Source organism: Parasteatoda tepidariorum, chromosome 8 (genome assembly GCF_982258835.1).
Source record: "Parasteatoda tepidariorum strain Cologne lab strain chromosome 8, Ptep-v5.0, whole genome shotgun sequence".
In the NCBI taxonomy this organism is placed as follows: Eukaryota; Metazoa; Arthropoda; class Arachnida; order Araneae; family Theridiidae; genus Parasteatoda; species Parasteatoda tepidariorum.
The window spans coordinates 7,625,853-7,631,939 of record NC_141762.1 but is presented as its reverse complement, the minus strand read 5'-3'; the positions used below and the strand labels follow the sequence as shown (position 1 = coordinate 7,631,939).

Below are 6,087 nucleotides of genomic sequence, written 5' to 3'. Positions count from 1 at the left end.
TGTACTATCCCCCCTTCTATTTCGTAAAAAAACAATTTAGACTCACTCTGTATATGAATTAGAACTTGACTAATATGGTAAACAATAGGTATAATTTCGTTATTTGCTGTTAAGTTCGTGGTATCGAATTGAAATAATTTTTTCTCGAGAACACGTGTGATGGTATCGGATCATGTCACAGAAAGTTCTAATCTTTTCATGCCTCTTCTCTTAGACGTGCATATCGACATATGAAAAGAAATTCATTCCAATTTGAGCGAGGAGAATATTATCAGTCCCTCCTCGTGTGTGTGTGGCTGTGAGCATAAATTACAAACGAACTAAAGAAAGCCTTTTGTTTTTAAACTGATGGCGCCAGTCTTGATTCTTCACAGATCGACATAATTGATTGGGTGACAAATATGTGGATAAACACTAATTGTAAATAAATAAGAACACACATCTGTTAACAGTTCAAGAAGAAGCTTTTTCTCTAGATTTTTTTAGAGGGGAGCTTTTTGATTCCGTAGAGATAGAATAGACATTTAGGAAAATAATGTCTGACAGTTCATCTTGTAGATTTTTTCAAAGACGTTTTAAGCTGTGTAAAGATGAGCTACGTACTCTCTCTCACTAAATCAGAGGAAGAATTCAAAAAGAATGTGTACATTTGAGAATTTTATTTAAATAAATACATAAAGAGAAAAGAATTTGTTAAAAGTTCGTAAAAAAGTTACCGAAGTTGGTAAAAAAGTAAAAACAGCGGAAATAGTAATTCTATAAGTTATTGTTTCCAACAAATCTAAAAAAATGAATCCATCATTCATTTTTTTGAGTGATTCAAAAATTAGTTGTAGTGAGTGCTCGACGAATTGAAGCGTTTATTGAAAAACAAGTTCTTTCATTTATTTTTCGAAATTTTTTTAAAACAATTTTGGGACAAAATTTCCTTGTTTGAAATCAATACCGGTGTAAAATAATCATGGTAGAAAACTTTTACGAGTTAGGTTTGATATTTTCTTCATACAACAAAACAAAGTAGAAAAAAAAATTGTATTAAACGAGGAAATATTCAATACTTTAATCGCACATCATTCCCCACTTTTTTTATTTATTTATTTATTTTTATTATTATTTATATTAGCATACTATTATTTCCCTTTAAGGTCTTCAATTAATGTTGAAATCCTTTGATCTGTTCATGGAATCGCCTAAAACTGAGGATCGTTCGTAAGAGAAATTCATCGAAAACATCTGTTAATTATTCAATTTATTTTTTATTGCATTTATAAAATGAGGAATCTCATTTCATGGAAGTAAAGAGAATACAAAATATATTGAAACTTCTCATTTAACGTTTCCTTAAAAATTCAAGATGCCATTATAATTTTTAGTGGGGTATAATTTTGCGAGAGAAATATTTTCATACAAAAATCTTTTTATAATCATTTTTCATTCAGTTTCAAAATCCAAACAAAATTTTCAAATTTAACTAAAACTACCATACAAAAAACCTCTGTACATCGCGTGATATACGATACTACAGAAAAGAATGTTTTAAATTTCACTTGTCTGCAAATGAAACTTGAATCAGAATTTTCAAACTGTGCCAGTTGTAAGATTCACCCTTCTGTTAAATAAAATCTTTCAACAAACAACTGGGGGAAGTAAAAAAAAAAAAAGAATTCATTTTTAAAATCACCACTTGTTTTTTTCGAAAGATGATGAATAATACCAGCAGGATCAACAATTTTTAGCTGAAATTTCTGCTGAAGGTTTTCTTCTTCAAGAGACGCTGTTTTTAATACCCCTTCCGCTGTATCCACTGATCTCTATTACGTATCAGAATTGCTCATACGTAACTGATGCTGATGCGCATCTGAATTGCTGATGCGTGACTGCTTCAAATTTGTAGCCGGTGTTGGCAAGAAATAAGAGCGAGATGGTTACCCGAAACTCTAAGCACTTCCGAACAATTGTTCGCCCATGATTCTAACGAAGTCGAAAATATATTTCTTATATTAAAATAATGTATACCATAATTTTGAATTGTGCAAAGATACTTACTATACCATTTTATTTTATTTTATAACCGTCGTTGAACAGCCGACCCAACTTCATGGGTTTACGACTACTAACGTTCAACTCCGTAGCCTTGTAATTTTGAACTAATCCAGAAGACAAGGAAACTCCTGGATCAATACCCCCAGAGGTATTGATTTGTTGTGGAAACATGCAGGACTTTGTGACTCGACAGATTTAACGTGCATCAGTCACCATTTACTACACGGGGAGTCTTCGGCCGGCGAGGATCGAACCCACGACCTTTTGGACTTGATCCCAGCGCCCTACCGACCAGGCTATCCCGGCCTCCCTTACTATACCATTTTATTTTATTTTATAACCGTCGTTGAACAGCCGACCCAATTTCATGGGTTTACGACTACTTACGTTCAACTCCGTAGCCTTGTAATTTTGAACCAATCCAGAAGACAAGGAAACTCCTGGATCAGTACCCCCAGAGGTATTGATTTGTTGTGGGAACATGGAGGACTTTGAGACTCGACAGATTTAACGTGCATCAGTCACCATTTACTACACGGGGAGTCTTCGGTCGGCGAGGATCGAACCCACGACCTCTTGGATATGGGCCCAGCGCCCTACCGACCAGGCTATCCCGGCCCTTCTTACTATACCATTGTAAAAATTATCACAACATTGTCTGTAAATTGTAAAATAATTAAGAACGATTTGCTAGTTTTGAAATAAGTCAGAATGCAATCACTCCCGTTAACTTTAAAGATGTTTTTTAGTTTGAAATAATGATATTAAGCGAAACACACGTTCTTTTTGTCAGTTTTGTGAGTTTGTGATAGTTATTCATGGCTGTTAGATTTAAGTTCTGTCCATCTCTAATCTAACGCCTTCTATACTCACAATAAAAAATGGCGCAACATGTGAATAAAGAAGAAGAGCCAAAGTTCTGTGAAAATGAAGAACGCTCAATTGTGATTTAATGTTTTTTATTCCTGAAAAGTTATTCCAACCCTGCATTGTTTGAACTCATCAAAATTTGAAAGAGAAAAAAGTGAGAATTCCTCGACTATTTGGCTCTGATGTCACATAAAATAACTTTTATTTATTTAAGCGAATTTTCATAATTGCTATTTATGAGCTTTAGTCACTCCCTCTATGCTCATTCCGAAAACGGCGCAAACTGGCAATAGGAAGAAAAGCCACAGTTTTGTATACATCAAAAGCGTTTTATGAAATAATTTTTAAATATTTAAAAAGCTACTCCAACGCTACTTTATCTAGGCTCATAAAAATTTGCTAACATTGGGAACTATTCATTTATTTCGATAATTTTTATCTAAACTCTGATGCAAGTTAAGAAAAAACCATTATCCCTATGTAGAGAGCCTGTTTGCATCAAGCTGCATGCTAAATGGATGCCAAACTCTAAGAGCGAATGAATATCAACATCGCCAACTCTTGAAACGACGTAACACGACCTTCTTTTTGCTTATAAAAAATACACGAATAAAATTTCTATCCGACGAATTTAACTTTTAAAAACTTTTATATTTTGAAAGCATAATATTTTGAAAGCATCTGATAGCTAAATAAAATGGAATCATATGCAATTGCGGATAACTACTTAAATCCTATACAGCAATGGCCTTTTCTTAACTTGCAACGGAGTATAGGTGGTTAAGTGTAGCTGGATTGGCGATTTTTGAAAAAATTAATAACTTTTAGAATATTTGAGTTATTTGCCCGTTCGTAAATCCGGAAAATTCTTTACTGCAAGATGGTACACATAGTTTAAAATTATAGCTTTGCCTCAAATGTATGGAACATGAAATGTGGTTTTTTTATTTATTTTCCTAAGCGGAAAAGCTTCGAAAAGCACCTTTAAAAGTACTGCCTATATTAATGGATGTGCATTGGTCAGTTACACTGTTGCTTTTAAAAGGAATTGTAATAAGGAGATGTTTGGTGGCCTTGACTTTTAGCATAAGTTGTTGGAAGAAAAAATAGAGATTTGTCTGGAGGAAAACATTAAAAAGATTTAGAAAAAAAAAATTTTTTTTGAGGAAAATTTTAAAAATAATTCAGATTTCTCGTTACAAATACTTGTACTTTTCCCCAAAAAAGTAAGGACAAAAATTTAAAAAAATTAAATTTAAAAAGTAACGAATTACAAGCAAAAGTACGTACTTTTTACTTTTACTTTCGATACAAGAAACGGAAGTAAAAGTATTGCCTTGTAGGGTGAGAAAACCAGTTACCATCAGCACTCTATAGAGATCAGTGGCTTACAAGGACCGAGAAAAGGCGATGAGCTTATCTTTGCAGGCAAAGACAAGTCAAATTTGTAAAGCAATAATTTCATTTCTGTTGGAACGTTGACTGCAGTGAGAATCTCAAGCAGATATTATACATGCATATATACATATATATATTGTATTTTCATCACCTTTATATAACTATACGGAAAAACACACACACTTTAATCACCAAGTAGAGACACACATACTGAAAGGGGTTTTTCTTCTCTTACTTTTATTAAATTTATAATTCAACGTGCGCAGAATGTTTTCCCACCTTCAGTTTTCGCAGTGATTGCAAAATTCAAAGCATCAATCAATGGACGACCCATTATATAAGAAAAGTTTCTTTTTATTTTTTCATTTGGACGACGAAGCTCAAGTATTCGATAAAATCATACCATATCCTGTCTAATTTAAACTATGCTACCTCAATAGTGCTGTTTTTGGAGAGGATGTCCTCTAATAGGCATTTCTTATGCTTGTAAAATTAACTTTTATCAGGACTCTTATGGCCTCCCACAACCACCAGTATATTCCTATTGACTCATGCCCGTTCATGTTATATCCTATAAAAAAATATCGTAGCATAATGCTCCTTGCAAAAATTAATCAAATTTTTATTCCCCCGTCCTTGCAACCTCAGAACGGTCATCAACTCCTATCTTTTAACACGCTGCATAGGGAATAAAGGTAGGGAGTTTGCAATTGACAACAGTACAGATTTCGTACTTAAAAACTGCAGCGAATCATATTTTACTGATACAGGAAAAAACTTGCTTGCGGGAGGCCTCAGGAAGATATCATTTGGAGACTATTTCTACTATAATAAAATAAAACACGGACAATTTCGAAGAAGAAGATTAATTTCTGAATTCCATAATAGTAATTATCCAGAATTATGGAGCTATTTTAATTGTTTATTTTTTAGCCGTTTTAAACAAGATTTTTATCAGTTTATCTGAAATAAACTACAGAACTCATTATTGTTGTACTTTTTGTAATGTGTATCAGTTAAAGGTTTGAACTTTTTATTTCTGTCCATAATTAATAAGTCAAATGAATTGTTTGTGCCCTCCTCTGATTCTATGCAAATGTGGACCACAACAAAAGTATCGAAGTGGCGTCGTCCAAATGAACTGACTCCCTTAACGACACACTGAGTCAAAAAAATAATTGTAGTCGACAGGAGCTATTCAAAGATCTGTAAATAACTCCCCCTTCCCATCCCTGTGCTGCGTGAAGACATGTATATTTTGGTGTGCCGAATACCCATGTTTCTATATGGATGTATACATTGTTATGTTTGGAAGTGTTTATTGTTCTTTAGTTTGACGCCCATTCTTTGTTGGTGACACCTATATAAAGTTTGTGTTGAAGAAAAAAAAAAGAAAAACGAACGAAACATGAATTTATCTTTAATGCATATTTTCCCTGAGAAAATTAATGGCTGAAAACTGAATTTCTTAAATTAAAATGTCCGTCATAAAGAACAGCAAACATGAAACTTAAATCATTTTTGTAAAAGCGAATATTTCAGTGTCTACATGTTACTGTAGAGGCAAAGTGGGATGCCATCATTGTATGCAGTGACAAAAACTCCTTAGGCATTTGTTGAGAATCACGGAAAAATAATTGACACATTTTATTTATTATTATTATATATTTGCTTTTTTTTCCCTTTAAAAAATTGAGTCGATAAACAAAAAAAAATAATTTTTTTTTAAAATTTCGCTCATCTATATTTTACGAACCTCAAATTTTACTTGAAATG

At 32.9% G+C, this 6,087-nt stretch overlaps 1 long non-coding RNA gene across 1 annotated transcript; it reads right to left on the bottom strand.

Annotated features, from left to right (window-relative positions):
• Nucleotides 1–1,212: 1,212 nt before the first annotated feature.
• LOC147805260 (uncharacterized) lies at nucleotides 1,213–5,709 on the bottom strand. Its single transcript, XR_015428617.1, has 3 exons — nucleotides 3,993–5,709; nucleotides 2,694–3,473; nucleotides 1,213–2,339 (listed from the first exon to the last, which is right to left on the bottom strand). It is a non-coding gene; the product is annotated as an uncharacterized LOC147805260 (long non-coding RNA).
• Between the last annotated feature and the right edge of the window lie 378 nt (nucleotides 5,710–6,087).